The 16,296-nt window shown below is 44.1% G+C and overlaps 1 protein-coding gene across 1 annotated transcript in view; it reads left to right on the top strand.

Annotated features, from left to right (window-relative positions):
• Positions 1-4,340: 4,340 nt before the first annotated feature.
• Positions 4,341-16,296, top strand: part of HACL1 (2-hydroxyacyl-CoA lyase 1) — a 36,850-nt gene continuing 24,894 nt past the window's right edge. The window contains exon 1 of the mRNA XM_061555718.1: positions 4,341-4,359. The gene's annotated coding sequence lies outside the window, so the exon portion shown is untranslated. The remainder of the gene's footprint in view (positions 4,360-16,296) is intronic.

The following is a 16,296-nucleotide window of genomic DNA, read 5'->3' as shown; positions in this document are numbered from 1 at the left end:
CACCTAAATGTGGCCAGACGTCTAAAGACGCTGTATAGAAAGAGTGGGCATATCTTTTTATTTTAACAGTGGGTTCACGGCGTCGATCAATAATGGAATTGACCACACATCCCAATGTAGGACCCTCATGAAAAATAATCTTGGGAGTCGGCAAGGATTTCCGAAGTAACTGTAAAAGGTGCAGCCCTGAAATGTCTTGCTCCACCAGAAGGTGCTCTAGAGATCCCCTATAGCAGCGGTCGGGAACCTATGGCTCGCGAGCCATATATGGCTCTTCCGGTGACGGAATATGGCTCCCAGACAATTTTGAGTTGAAAAAATAAAATTAAAATAAAATCAGTTTGGAACTTGTAAGATTGCTTAATAATACTGTGTCATTTTAAAATAAACAGAAATTAGTTTTGAAGATAAAATTTCTCGGGTCACGGGCCCCGTGACCAGAAGTCGCATTAAAAGTAAGACATATTTAATTTATTACACGTTAAAAATACTATATGGCTGTCAATGAAATATATTTAGAAATATATGGCTTTTATGGCTCTCCCAGTCAAAAAGGTTCCCGACCCCTGCCCTATAGAGAGGTCATTTGGCCGACTCTGGCCAGACATCTTGGAAGACGTGGGAGTATCTACACTTGCTAATTTACTGGATAGCATTATTGTATTTATATTAGTCATTCATATATAGTACAAAAAAACTACTACACATGTCAGCCTCAAGGGAATTAGTAGCAACACAAGTTACGGTTTGTCAATGAAAGCTGCATAACCAAAATGAAAAGCGTGAATGGGCATAAGCTTGTCAGTTTGTCCCTGCCCTGGACCTGGGCAAACCCCTGCCAGGGTCACGTCGCTTGCAGTGGGCACAGACAGGAGCCCCGTCCCCTGCAGGGCCCTAAAGATGACGCTTACGACCCAGTGCATACCCCAGGGCTCCCCTGCCAGCGTCCGCCGTCCGTGCGTAGAGTCTCATGGGTCTCTTCACGAGCGGGCTACCAGTAAACACAATTAAGCCCCTTGTGGCTGCTCCCATTGCTCCCATGGGGTCAAGCTGAGTGGCCGGGAATTAATGCAGCTCGTCGTCGTCCTCACTCTATAAACTACTGTACAACATTTACATTCACCGACATGTGGCGAGTGCTGCAAATTTATTGAGCCGTACCGCAGTCTGTCCTATTATGGTTACAATATACAACAAATGAACCACGTACTGTTTCCCACAAAGTTTAGCTGCTTTTTTAAAATGGTAACAAAAACATGTTATAGCATTTTAAAGTATATTGAGATAGGTATTTTTGTAAGGGGAAGCCAGGTCAAATTGAAATAAAATTAATTGCAATTTGGATGTTGGCCATAATTCTCCCAAGTTTATTTTCTGTGTGTGGTCCATTGCATAGAGGGACCAGGGGAGTAGTGAGTGGTTACAGTGTCTGAGTGTGAGCGAGTGTGTGCGTGTGTTCCTGTGTATGTAAACAACACATATCATTAACCCAAAACGGAGGTCAACGCCTGAGGTCAAAGGTCATTTTAAACAACTCCCATCTCACAAAACGCATCCCAAACACTGGTAGCATTGCAATTGCTTTTGTTGTCATTGACAAAGAAAGCTACAATTATTGTTCAGTGAATGCTCTGTTGTAATGTACTTATTTTTAACAATGATCATGGTATAGATTTTAGACATTGCCGAAGTAGCTCATGGGAGATATACAATTTACATTATTGTTGTCATATAGTCACTTGTAAAATGTACATTTTCCCTCGTGTTTACATGATAAATATTGGGTGTTACATATGTCCGTTGAATTCTCGATATAGCTTTAATCGTCGATAAGCAGATGTTGATGTTCATATATTCAGCATTGAATTGTCAACCACTGCAATATTTTTATGGACAATTATGATAATTGTCACTTGTCTTAATATTTTCTTTAAGCTCGTATGAGATATAGTAGGGTATTTGATCCTATAAATCTATCACTCAAAAAATCACGTTCTATTTTTTTACAATAGACAACAGTAGTGTGTGTGAGCGTAAGAGGGCATGCATTTAACCAGATTGACAATGTTCATTGCCCCAAACATAACGACCACTTCCATTATCTAAGTTTATCCTTTAGAGTGAAATTACTGGTTCGGCTATGAGTGGATCGTTAAGATGGTAGCAGTCTCAGGAGGCAATACCAGCCAGACTTTCCCTGTCATGAATGGACAAGTCTGGTGCTTTGCAAGTAAAGTATTGTGTTGGGTTTCTGAGCACCCACAGCTACCCAATTCCTGATTGAAAAGAGTTTTAAGTTTCACAGCCATAAAGCAGTGATCACTACCCTGCTGGGGTCAACATTGGCTCCTCATGACCCGAAGCACCGACGCCTTTTTACAACTTGATGCTGGAGGGGTAATGGACACGGTGGTCAGTGTAAGCGTCCCAGAGGGGACGCTCTCTCTGCTGCTCCAGACTGTGGCTGGTGATGGACGTGATTCGCGCCGGGGTTCAAAGTCATTGGCTCCGCGCGGCCCTGAGGCACCGGCGCTTAAAGCGCCACATTTTCTGGCACTGGCGTTGGCGTGCCCCAGCAGTGCAGGTGGAGAAATGCCCACATGATCAACTACTTTTTAACACTCGTCTGAGTGTTTGATTTTCTTCTCAATAATTGGCAGGAGGCTAAGCTAATTACTCCTGTAGATCTACGACTGTTACAAGCGCAATGGTCCTCGTTCCATGAAAATCTGCTACAATTAACAGTAGCCCGAGGCAAATATTATGGTCTGGGTAGTTTATAATTTGGAGCTGCATATGGATCACTTGGAAGGCGATGGGTAGTAAGACGTTTTTGGGTTTAAACACCCCCAACAATGAAATGGAACATTCCAAAGTTTACAAGCGAGATCACTCTGTGTGTATGGGGGTCACATTCCAGGTCATAGAGGGCATCGGGTAGAGGTCCAGTCTAAACACCTCCACAAAAATGGAGCATTCCAGATCAAGTTTTCCATACACATGCTGCCTAAAGAGAGTGGCTGTGAAACATGAAGGTGTGAGGATTTGACATATGATGCGTGAATTGTTGTTGGGTTTCGTTAAAAATAGGTCAGACTGCTTGAACAATTGACGATCTGATAGTTCAATCGGCTGTATTGTCTCATACATTTCGATGATGAACAATACGTCTTGTCTATCAGTAATATATTTCTCCAAATATTGTTACGTTTTTTGGATTAGTTTTGCAACATGTATACGGATTTTTAGCTTACACAGTAAAAACGCATGGAAGATAACATAACATAACTACTTTTGAGATCCAGTGACCTCTTATCAACACTCTAGACACAGCACTTTCCCATGGATCCTCTATAGAGAGGTTAGTCATGTGGCAGTCGAAACAATGTATTATTGTTGTATTGTCAATGCTATAAAATGTATTGCAATGAAGTGAAAAACCTAATTTAATATTTTAAAAAAGTTTTTGCACAGTCATTTGTGATCATTTTTCATCCTGAAGAACCGGTGGGTTCCAGGATTTAATCACCCGTGGGTTCAAGGGTTTGAAGCCATCATCTCAGCGGTGACAGCTCATTGCTCTGACTCGTGTCATTAAGATACCATGAACCTCCTTTATTTGAGAAGCATTTGAAGTTACTTACCATAGGTTCCCATTATTGAGGGACCAATCACACACTGTATTCATGATTTTTACATAGTCCCCAACTAATCCTCTACCAACATGCTTCTAAACTAAACTATTTTTTTATTTTACCAGGCAAGGCCAACTGAACGATGTAGCTCTTTTTCAAAAGCGACTGGCCACAAATGATAGCTCAACAAAAGTGGCTTATCACGTGGAAATTTATAGCAGTCAAATATTATAAACGCATGTGGATTCTAAATGTGGAGGGAAAAACCCGAGGACCCGGAGTTGAATCCACACAGCCACGGGGATAAATCTGTAAACTCCAAATATACAGGCATCAGGGTCGGGATCGAACCCACGACCAGGCGAGGTAGTTAACATGTCGCTACCGCAACATAATTCTCCTACAAATATATATCTATATATATAAAATCGTGCATGTCTGTCTGTCTGTCTGTGTATGTGTGTGGATTTCGGACCATACGCACTTTCATTGGACGGCGGTTGCCCCTGGCAACAGCTAACGACGCCTCCGCCGCTTTCATTGGACGGCGGTTGCCCCTGGCAACGAGTAGCAACTTTTCGCCGCGGGGTGGACGCCATTTTTAATAGCGCGGGGGGGGGGGGGGGACCGGCACCCGTATCCAGCGTTCGCCGGGTGGGAAAATCAGGCAAGGCGGGAGGCTCTGCACGGTGCTAGGCCTCGACACCCAACACGCCACTCTGAGGTAAATTCATACAAATTTCACGTCCTCTACAGAGTGGCGAGGGAGGCAGAGTGGCGAGGGAGGGACTCAGCCTCAAAACGAGTAACTGGTGTGGCGTATTAACATCGGCACTGGGGAGACAAAGGCGGCCGGGCGTGGTGGATACAAGTCCCGGGCAAAGCCAGGTCATGACTATGTGTGTATGTGTTTATGTGTATGTCTGTGTGTCTGTATGTATGTGTGTATGTATGTGTCTGTATGTGTTTGTGTGTATGTATGTGTGTGTCTGTATGTATGTGTGTGTGTATTGTGTATGTGTTTGTGTGTATGTATGTGTGTGTTTGTATGTATGTGTATGTCTGTGTGTATGTGTGTGTGTATTGTGTGTGTGTCTGTGTGTGTGCGTGTGTGGTGTGTGGGGAGCGGTAGTGTAGTGGTTAGCGTGCTGTCTGTGTGTCTGTGTGTGTGTGTCTGTGTGTGTGTGTCTGTGTGTGTGTGTCTGTGTGTGTGTGTCTGTGTGTGTGTGTCTGTGTGTGTGTGTCTGTGTGTGTGCGTGTGTGGTGTGTAGGGGGAACGGTAGTGTAGTGCTTAGCGTGCTGCCTGTGTGTGTGTCTGTGTGTGTGTGGCTGTGTGTGTGTGTCTGTGTGTGTGTCTGTGTGTGTGCGTGTGTGGTGTGTGGGGAGCGGTAGTGTAGTGGTTAGCGTGCTGTCTGTGTGTCTGTCTGTGTCTGTGTGTGTGTGGCTGTGCGTGTGTGTCTGTGTGTGTGTCTGTGCGTCTGTGTGTGTGAGGAGCGGTGGGTGTAGTGGTTAACGCTACGCTGCGCTACCAACCCGGCGAACCCAGTTCGATTCCCGCTCATGGCCACCACCGGTCAAGATTATTTGAACCTCCCCTAGGTCGACTCAGCCTCAAACGAGTAACTGGTGTGGCGTATTAACATCGCCACTGGGGAGACAAAGGCGGCCGGCCGTGGTGGATACAAGTCCCGGGCGAAGCCGGGTAGTACAGCTAGTATTTATATATTATTCTACCGTCCATAGAGTTGTGCTGCCAGCAATTATAGGGTTAAAGCATTAGACCATGACTGAGAAACCCAGGGCAAGTGCTTTTAATTTTCAATTTCCATGTATAGATAGATGCATTGAACATCTTCATTTAAAATAATAGGGGTGTAACGGTTCAACCGTCTGCGTAGGTTTTCGCGGTTTTGTTATATAACTCTGTGGGTTGTTACCACGTGGTATTCGTCACGATGTTAAATACTCTGAGCACGTGGAACTAAAGGTCATACTGCACAATAAGCGGTGCAACTAAAGCACACATCGGATGAATTCTCTCAACCCAGTGTCACAAATCGATTAAAAAAATAAAAACCATACATCGTTTTCATGTTGTGGCTAATGTCTCTCGAAACTGTAATTGGTCACATGATTCACTTGCGTGCAACACATATACCGTATATACAGTATACGATTACTAAACGTAGATTCTCACACATGTGATTTGATGCATGTGAAGTTAACTTAAAATTAAATGCGGATTAATTGATGCACCTTGACACACCGAGGAAACAAGTTGGAAACATATTAAGAGGGAATCGTTATTAATATTTGTGGGTGAATTAGCGCAAGTGGCGTTTGAGTCGCGGCGGCTGTTAATTCCAAACACTGTTCTAATAAAAACGTGTGTGACGCTTGCGAACTTGCAAAGCGTGCTCGTGACCTTACTACCCTGGAAACGCTATACTTCTTTTCACTCCCTTATAATGTCCACAAATGAACCACGATACCTCACTGATCTTGTCAAGGGGCATACGCCATCACGCGAACTCCGGTCACCCTTGGGTGGCTATTGAATAAAGACGGCGACTGGCATCGCGTGCTTTGGGACGCGCTTCTGTGGCCGTCTGGAACGCTCTCCTTTCCGATATTAGGAAGCCACTGGAGCTACGCACGTCTAAATCTAGGTTGAACATCATTTTCATAAAAAATGCTTTTTGTGTTTATTTTCTTGTTATTCTCCCCGCACCTGCAATTAGTACGGTTGGCTACGTACGGTATGAAAGGCTTCAACATACATTCCAAGCAAAGGGGCATTGCGATGTTTTGTGTTTCCGGCTGGACGCGTGCAAGCAGTTTAGAAGCGGCGTATCGCCCTCGGGACAAGAAAAGCACTCGTGTCCTTGGGTCACTAGCAGGAGCAGCTGACTTCATAACGTCATCGCCAATTCCGCGAGCAGCAGGGAGACATTCCTCGACGTTAACATCAGCAGCATGACGTGCCACATCATCATCAGATATATATACGTGCAGACAGCACACCCGGGGATGTTGTCGAGAAAAGCTTTAGCCTGCGACCACTTCAGTGATGTATTTGATCGGAGGGGATTAGGGTTGCTGTTGCAAAAATATTGATGAGAACAGGTCAGGATGTTTTGACAGCAGGATGTTACATTTAAACACACCTGCAATGTGTTACTGTATTCATAAGAGTTCCTGTATTAATAATACTGGTTAGCAACAGACATAAGTATTAGTCGTATACATCAAAGTTGGTGCCGCTGATTATTTTAATTCAGAAAGTATCGGAACATTTATTCCGCCCATTGTTGGTGAAATCAATTTCATCCATGATTTTATGAAAAAGAAAAAAAATCGATTGTTTTCTATTTCACCTCTGAAATAGAGCTATATAGCTAAAGTGGGCCTTACCTGGTAAGATTAAAAAAATAATGTAGTTTAGCTTACTAGCAGAGTTGTATTGACCAAAAGCAGCCGGAAAAGTGCCATGGGGCAGCCACGGGTACAGCGGAGAGAATGAGATGCCTATATGGTTGCCACCTTTGAGATGCAAAACGGGACATGTCATGGATAGAAGAATACAGTACTGTATTTCACACTGACACAATCCGGGAATTTTAATGTAATTGGAGGACTACCAGCATTTCCAGGAGAATCGTGGGAAAATAAAGACGCGTGGAAACCATAAAAGCCTTGGTAGGGCAGTCTTGCCTTTACGTGAGAAGAAAATCAAATTTACATTGAAGTTTGAGACGTCTTGCACTACATTTGGTCTTGTGCCGTGTGCCTATACCATTATTATTTAGAGGTATTTTGTTTCTTCACAATGTCATCTTTTTTCAGAGTTATAAAATATGTTTCAAATATAAATAATGAAATAATTCGCTACGGGCACATTCTTCACAAAAATTACTCAGATGCACGGAGCCAGGCTCCAGGGGTAGTCATACGCCCGACGGAACAAATGGCCTTTCGACTGTCTCTTGAAAGTGGTGGTGGAATCAATGCTGCGAATGTGCAGTGGCATGGAATTCTGGATGACTGGAGCCGGCCACAGAGAAACGGTTCTGGCTCTGGGGAAATTGGGGGATTACTGTGGCCCGTGATGTAACCATGGATGATGGCTCGTGATAATGGACGGAAATTTTGAACTAAATTCGTACACTGGCGTAGTTGAAGGGAGGATAATATTTTTTAAGTTACTGTACACCATCTGAAGTCCGTTGATGATCTTAGCCGATGCCCTCGCAGGAGTGGCATTACAAACGATACGACAGTCCGCTCGTTCATACTGTATGTAGCCACTTTTCTGTAGCCACTTTTCTGTGTGATCACTGCCAACATATCAACCTCCGATTTAGCACGGTTGGCTACGTACGTTGCGAAAGAAGTTCAATATATGAAGGTCAACATATGTGATTGGCTTGACCATATTAAAAAATATGTTATTAAATGTCTTGAGGGGTAATTATCTATGTATTATCAGAGTTACTGAGCTTGGCCCCAATGGTTCAAAAGTAGCGAGCGGTCAGCAATAAACAGCACGAAGAAAATAGATCTTAACGTGCCTTGAATTGAGCAACGTTGTTGAGAGCTTAGGAAGAGAGACGGTGGGAATGAAGCGCAGAGTCAAACAGCAGCGAGGAAAGAAACTGTACGTATTAAAGTATAAAAGAGAAACACGTTAAAGTAAAAAAACGCTACTTAATGCACAAAATACGTGACTTTACATAACGTGGGCTCGCTGTCGGTCAACTCGGCCACCAAGAAAGCCACAGTGCGACATGTAACTTTAATTGTTAATCTTGACAAATGCGTACCGCGACCGCACGGTCCCTACGATTAGAATTGTGTCGTTCATTGTACTCTTCATAATTCACCCGTTCAAGAACACGGTCTCATGTGGTCCGATCGGTCAATGTGGTACATTCCTAATTAAACGCCGCACAGCTGAGCAGCCACAAACGATGGTGCACGTGTAACGATGCAGGGCTGAGCGTTAATAATGAATTTGGAATATTACATTGTATTTCGGGGGAACACATCCGTTTTTAGTCACATGTTTTATTTATGTTACACATTGCCCTGATTATGATGTGTAGTCAAAATGGGGGTGAGGCAGTGGTGCGCAGTGGTTTGTGCGTTATGTTATGAACTCGGTGATCTTAGTTTGATTCTCGGCCACGACGAAACAGCCTGGACACCCATTTACCAACCACACCAATCCACCTTCAGCAATTAATATTAATTCCGAACGCTCATTATGCATGCATCGATCCACAGTGTGTAAGACTACATTTCTGTATGCATATATGTGGTAAGCAACGGGTTCACTTTTCCCCTTCAGCCACCAAAGGCCGCTAAAATGTACCATCATGTAAAAAAAGAAAAAAATTGAGTCGACGACTGAATTGCGACTATTCATTGAACCGGAGAAGGGGGGGGGGGTGAATCGTTACACCCCCAGTGTATAAATGAAAAGGAAAAAGAAACAACATTCTTAACACTCATTTGCAAGCCCAGCATGGGTTTCCCTTTCTTGAACAGTTTCCCAAAGATTAATGTGTTTAATTTTGCCTGGGGCTAATAAATGGCACACATCCACACCCAATTGCCACCCTCCCATACAGTTCATGAGGGAGGTCTGGTCATTGTCCCTTTGTCTCCAAACTCGAGCATTTTATTTGGCTAATTCATCTCCAAATGAGTGCGCACTGCACAACACTAATGGGCCCAACTCCATGAGCTTTGTTATGGACTCGGCAGCCTTGACCACACCACAGGGGATAACTTCCTAAAAGGCCACCTGCAGGCGTCTCTCCCAGGGGCAGCAAATATTGACGAGGGAGGAGTACAAATTCGAGTCACTGAAATGGCCACCGCTTTGCATTCTTGGACAGGCATTCCTGGAATGGTGGCTCGTGACTAAATCTGCACATACCAGAGTAAGCAACAGAGCGGGGACTTTACTCCAAAACTCCTGTGTTCGTAACTTGACACCATTTTCGTAATTAGAGTCGCATCAAATTACCGATCGGGCTGTCAATCTACCGTTTTAACTTTTTAAAAAATCTAAGCAAATGAACTATGTTCAGTACAACCTAATGCTAAGTGACACTATCGGATGAATACTCGTATGCATATAGCATAGCAATATATACATTTCGTATTGTTTGTGAGCTGACATCTTGTCCAGTGCCTCCCATTAAAAGCGGAAGAGTCATTGCAAAACAACGTGTTGCCTCTTCTATACTCTATTCGTCAGTTATACAATCATCAGCCATGATCAATCCACTGGTGGATGAAGCATGCAGATACTACTACCACGTAGTACTTGCATGCCTAGCACACAGTTATACAACGCGGTGCTAATTACATCAGTGCTTTTAAGCCTCTGCCGTCGCTTTAGTTTCACCAGGAATTCTCCAATTTGCTCCGTTCCTGCCGAAAAATGATGGAACTTTTGCACGGAGATTGTCAGAGTACAGACCGATCTTGGTCTGAGACAGGGCGGTAGCAGCGACGGCGGTGAGACGGCAGCCCACGGCACAAACCCCTCCTGTGTTGCGGGACGTCTGCCAGGGCAGCCACGTGGGTGACCGTCGCGGAAACGAGGGTGGTGGTGGTGGGGGAAGGCACTGAGAGCTGGGCACGTTGCTTCCATGAGCGGGAAGGGGCAGATGAGAGGGGGCGGTGGGGTGAAGGCGGCCGTGAAAATCGAACAGACGCTCCCTCTGTTCCATTATTCCTACAGAGCACCTATGGATTTCAGACGATGCATTTTTCTCAATCAGCGTCTTGTGTCTCTTGTAGGAAATATGCATACATCTATTTTGCAGAAGGGGTTCAAAGAATTTGTTTGAGGGGTTTTACTTGTTTTTTTTAATGAGGGAACCTTACAATAAAACCATTTTACATGAGTTTTTTCTTTAATCATATTATAAAAAGCATTCACTCCCTGCTGTGTGTAGAGCGTTGAATGGATGTCAATGCCAACATGGTTAAAGCGTTTTTGTCTTAAAACGTGCATGGCATTTAATGACAAAACGAACACATAACAAAACATTGTTGGGCTGTAATGGACTATTTTCTCAAAATTTACATATGAATGAGGAATGTACATGGTAAACAACTCAGCATCTGTAGCTGCGTCGTGTGGAGCAGCTCAGCTGAAGATGCTCCCATTGTTCACACAGATGGCAGGGGAATCCGAGGAAGTGGGACACAAGTGCTCTCTTGTCACTTGACTCACAAAGGGCGACCGGCCGATGGAACAGTCTGGCCCTCTCAGCACGTGCTGTGTACTGACAGGGGACCTGCTCTGGTCTCTGGACTCGCATTCTGGACAAGCATACAAACGATGCGTCGCGTAGAATGTCACGCACGCTTAGCACTGTGCGCAGGCATCGCACGTGTGTCCCCACTCACACAGCGCTGCGGCTCCCAGACCGTTCATATATATTGTTCATTTTGTATGTGACCTTGCGGCCTCGCATGTAGCGCTGTCTCTGTTGGCGGGGGGTGTGGGGGGGTGGGATGTACTGGCAGTCTGCGACCCGCATTTTAGCTGAGCAGGGCGCAAGTTTATCCGTCAGCTGGTCGTCGGAAAATATCGCCCGCCCACTGAGATAACAAGCCATCCATCCGCCGGCCTTATCCTTCGTACGAACCGGAGCTGCACAACTTGCAACGTACATTCTCTGGCTCAACATTCACCGAAACCGCACACTAAAAGATAAAAAAAAAACCCAAAACAAATGCGAGGGATTATATTTGAGATGGGAATACACGTGTAGGCACTGGTGTGTGCACGGAGATTAATTTCAGGAGCGTTGGGGGTGCGTCAAACGGCAAAAAGGCTTTGCTGGATTTTGCGTTGCAGTGACAGCAAAGCTTTGTTAAGTGCGAGCAGTGATGGGTGACCAGATTAAGCCACAGCTGAGTGAGGGCATAATAATAATCATAATCCAGTGTAGTTCAAAGACCACAACTCACAACATAAAAAGAGTCGCACGACCTGTAACGCCCTCGCTATGTCCCATGGAGAGGTATATTCTGTAGGTATCTCTGAGTTTGTACCCTCACTGCATTCTGGCTGTGATCTCATAGTTGGCCCTGAATTCCATTTTGAATCACGTAATGTTGATACGTGTCAATATCATGGTGTATGTCACGTTTCGTGAATTTTGAAATGCCTTGTTTTGTTCTGAATGGTGCCTTTGTTTGGCTCTGAGTTTGAGGAATATGAAGATAGTCATAAAGAATGGATGCGCGTGGATTTACTTGAAAATGTTCACGAGTGGCTATTGCAAACTTATTCGGTGGTTGGTAAGAGTTTGAATACACCTTCAAATACGAGCCGTGCAGAAATGAAACCATGCTTTGTCACTGCAAAGACATTTTCACATCCTCGTAACCTCGGTGCACGATGGGCAATGGCAAATGCATGGTGGTAGTCTGCCCCTGGTTTTCCCTCACACGTCGAAGCTCAACATTTAAGTTATTTGCACCAAATCATAGACACGGACAATTCTTCCCTTAGATTTACAATGCATTAACCTTGAAAAACTGCATTTAAGCCAAAGTGTCCATGTGAACATCGCCGGGAATTTGTGCTCGGAATTTCCATACAAAACACGGCACTTCATAGGGACATTTTATTGCACTCGGGCTAACGCAAAATAGCTGTGATATCACATTGAAGTCAGTCAATTACTCTATTAAGGTTTTGACAGCCGATTTGTTCCCACAGTGACTTGGGTTGCCACCTCAGAGGAACAAAATATCATGGGGAAATTACAGTGCCGGAAAATGTTAGAGCCAAATGCAACTGCATTGTCTTGAGTGGTGTATTATTAAGGGACCTAACGAAATCCGAAACTTTTAAAGTCCTGGGAAAATGTACAGATTTCTCAGGACTACTACCACCTGTCCTGGGAAAAAATGGACTGTAGTAATCCTACAAGTATATACACATATGTACACAGTACATGTCCTTATAGTAGCGCATTTATGATTCAACTAAATAAATAAATAAATTATATTGCATTGCGTACATTTTTCTTGAAGACATTTTTATCAGAGAAATATTTTCTGGATATGCAGTATTAATTCGGAGGCTTGTGAAAATTTGTATTTTAAAGGACAGCCAAACCACACACTTTGTACATGTTCCATTCCAGCAAATAGCACCGATGACAATCGTGCATTTATCATAAAGGCTTGGCCTCCCCACGTGCTCTCCATGCCAAAGTCTCTCCTCTGCTCTGCTAATTGCTAAAATGCTATACTTTTATATTAACCAATGATTAAATATTGTATACTTGTTGGACATATAAATGAATAACTTTCATACTCTGTGGGTCTTTCGGTAAAGTCACGTAGATAGAAAAATAACTAGATCACGAAGTTTCGATCGCAACACAGGCAATCGTCTTCAGGTGTAGACTTCGTGATCTATTATTTTTCTATCTACGTGGCTTTACCGAAAGACCCACAGAGTATGAATTCCTGCAGTCACGAAAGCTTTAAATCAAGATAATAAGTTTCAGTTGTCAATCTACTGCAGGATGAAGGCCACGTAAATGTCGTGTCAGTCATGCAAGTGGTTTGACCATGTTTCACCACACTGGTGACTGTGGGTTTGTGACGTGAGGCGAATACCTGTTCAAATGTCACTCACCACTGATATTATGCGTGACTGGAAATCGAACTCGGGTCGCCGTGATCATAGAACAGCGCACGCACAAAATTACTGCTCCACCGCTCTACCTCGCATGTAACGCTTGTCATTTGCATTTGGACTCTGACATCGTCTTAGCAGCAGATGACGTGGACTGGCTTTGGACTGCAGCGTTAATATACAGTGATGCTATTCAAGCCAGCGAAGCTTGGCAATTTGGCTCTGTGTCAACTGCAATCAGCACCCCTGTGCACGTATATGAATACACCATACATGATTGCCTTACTCAACTGTCAATAGTACGACACACTACACGGATGAATTCACAGATAGTTCATCTTTTTTTTATTATCACACATTCGAAATGGCACTTGGCCCGGCAGCGATGCGTGGTAAATTTAAGCAAGCGCTCTCCAGTACTCCACTCTAAATTGCTTTGTTGGTACTGGCCGTTGACGACGTAAAATATGAAGTAAGGAAAATTAATGAAGGGATTATGATCATGACGATGATGGTGTGACTGCTGTGATACTAATTCGGGATAAATTGTGAAAGGATCATTGGAACGACATGCATGACGAGGACGAGGAGGTTGATAATTGGTTTTTTACCCTTCTATCTGGCAACAAAACTGACACCTTTTTTACAAGGAGTCATGTTTACATAGACCATGTTTGCATTATGACTGCAGGTTTTGTGGTCTATGTAAACATGACTCCTTTTAAAAAAGGTGTCAGTTTTGTTGCCAGATAGAAGGGTAAAAAACCAATTATATTTTTACTGGAAAATGAGGTTCCAATGGTGACGAGGAGGTTGTTGGGCAGTGCGTCTTATCCGCGCACGGCCACCCGCGCGTCCTGTCTGCCCGCATGGCCCAGTTCTGTCACTCCTGCCAGAGATGCTGCCCGTGCTAAGTGCCCTCCAAGATTGCGAGCAGCGAAAATACAACAATGAATATGTCGGGGGAAATTACCATCGCCCCTGAGTGGTAAGTAGGGTCATTGAGTGCGGTACTCATCACACACAGGCCCACACATTGCGCGAACTGTGGGCCAACGAAAATACACACAAGTGGCAACTTCCTTCAGCACTTTTCTTTCACTCGCTTGTGGAGTGGTTGCGGAAATGGAGCAACGGGGAATTCACTCTGGCGTTTCAAAATTCAGACAATAATCCAAAAGTTCTGCGTGCAGACTAATTAATAAAATTCGCTGGAACGATTATTTGATAGAAATATCTGGAAATCCAGATTCTTCAGCCAGTGTACATTGGGTTAAATGCTGATTTAAAAAAAAATGTGCGCTTTAAAATGAAAATAAAGTTCGCTATACAGTGCAACTCTTTATTACATTTTGTAAATCATGTGCCAACTTGACTCCATAACTGCGGGAAAAGTTTGCGTTGTGCTGCAAGCACACAGATTCCATTGTGATAGCTGCCACAAGCATGCACGAGACAATGCGCTACAGTGATTGAATGTGAATGTTAGATGCAGCTGTGTGCAAGCAACATGCAGCATTGCTCCATCGTTTCGTCAGTAACCAGGTTACGCTCAACAATCATCAATCACGCGCAAGGAATTTTCACCCTTGGTGGTCACGTGCTCAATCCTCAACGTATGATCACCACTTACATTTTGGCTTAATAACCAAAGCAATGTATTATATTGTTTTGTAACACGCATTGACTCAACGAGATACTTGTTTAATTATTATGCCCTTTAGTTCAGATTAGATGTCAAGTTTATTAATGTTTACTTCTGATTGTGGTCATGATGGATGTGTGATACATGGTATCGATGTATGGTGCTGTGTGCACTTAAAAACACGTTTTTATTTTACCAGGTAAGGCCCACTGGAGCTATATGGCTCTTTTCCAAAGCGACCTGGCCACAATTGATAGCTCAATGAAGCGGCTTACCATGTGGAAATCTATAGCGCCGAATACTCTGAACGTGTGTTTCTAAATATGGAGGCCACACGACCACGGGAAGAACATGCAATATCCAAATATACAGCAGGTGTCAGGGTGGGGATTGAACCAACGCCCTCCTGTATACCAGGCGAGGGAGTTAGCATCTCGCCACTGCGGCACCCCACTTGAATGCTGGTGCAGTCTGTACTTGAATTGGACTACTCTTGCACCAGGACCACCTCTTCGGAAAGACCTATCCTATCGTGGGGTTACTATTGCATCAGAATCACCTACCTACTTCAGCAAGGTCTACTCTATCGTGGAGTTACCTCAGTGAGGGGGATTTCTTAAATTAGGACAAACTGCTGGCCTTCGGCACTCCCAACCAGAAACATTACCGCCACGACGGGCATTTTCTACTGCCGAGCTCACAAGTCCCACGTTTGATTTGGGCAAAAGCCACGGTCTCATGTGTGCATTTGAAGTGTTATTTCTGAGCAAGTGACGATGGCAAACAGTTGAGAAGTCTGCCCTCATGAATCGCATATTCTGCGCTAAGTGCTTTAAGACAGAGAGCTTCTGAGCAGAATTGGGTTGTGCCAAAGAACAAAAGCCGCCAACTGAGGGCCAGTGACCAGTGCCGGATTATCCTAGTAGCAAAAGTAGCTGCATATGCTACGGGCCCCGCACTTTCGAGGGTCCCGCGCTAAATGCTTTCAAGCTATCAATTCCGGTTCAGTGATTCTGCACTTGCTCTATTACTATAGTACTATACCGCCTTCTACTTTTAGGAACGACTGGTGTGTTTAAGGTTAGCGATTTGTCGTATTATCTGGCTGTATTGAAAATGAAAAAATAGAATTACTTTACTTTGCAAGTAAAAATTCGTATTTTAATGTTTATGTTTTTTAGGGCCCCTTTATAACATATGCTACAGGCCCCGCACTAGCTTAATCCGGCACTGTCAGTGACGGCAAGTACAGTTCGCCATAACCCACTTGTCTAGCAGGAGAGGTGTGTCTCCGTGTGGCGGCGGTGGAACTCATAGGCAAAACTTGACGA

The sequence above is a fragment of the Lethenteron reissneri genome, chromosome 21 (assembly GCF_015708825.2).
Source record: "Lethenteron reissneri isolate LAM-NWPU_2019-01 chromosome 21, ASM1570882v1, whole genome shotgun sequence".
Classification (NCBI taxonomy): Eukaryota; Metazoa; Chordata; class Hyperoartia; order Petromyzontiformes; family Petromyzontidae; genus Lethenteron; species Lethenteron reissneri.
Note: the sequence above shows the minus strand (reverse complement) of the source record. Positions and strands in the feature narration are given on the sequence as shown.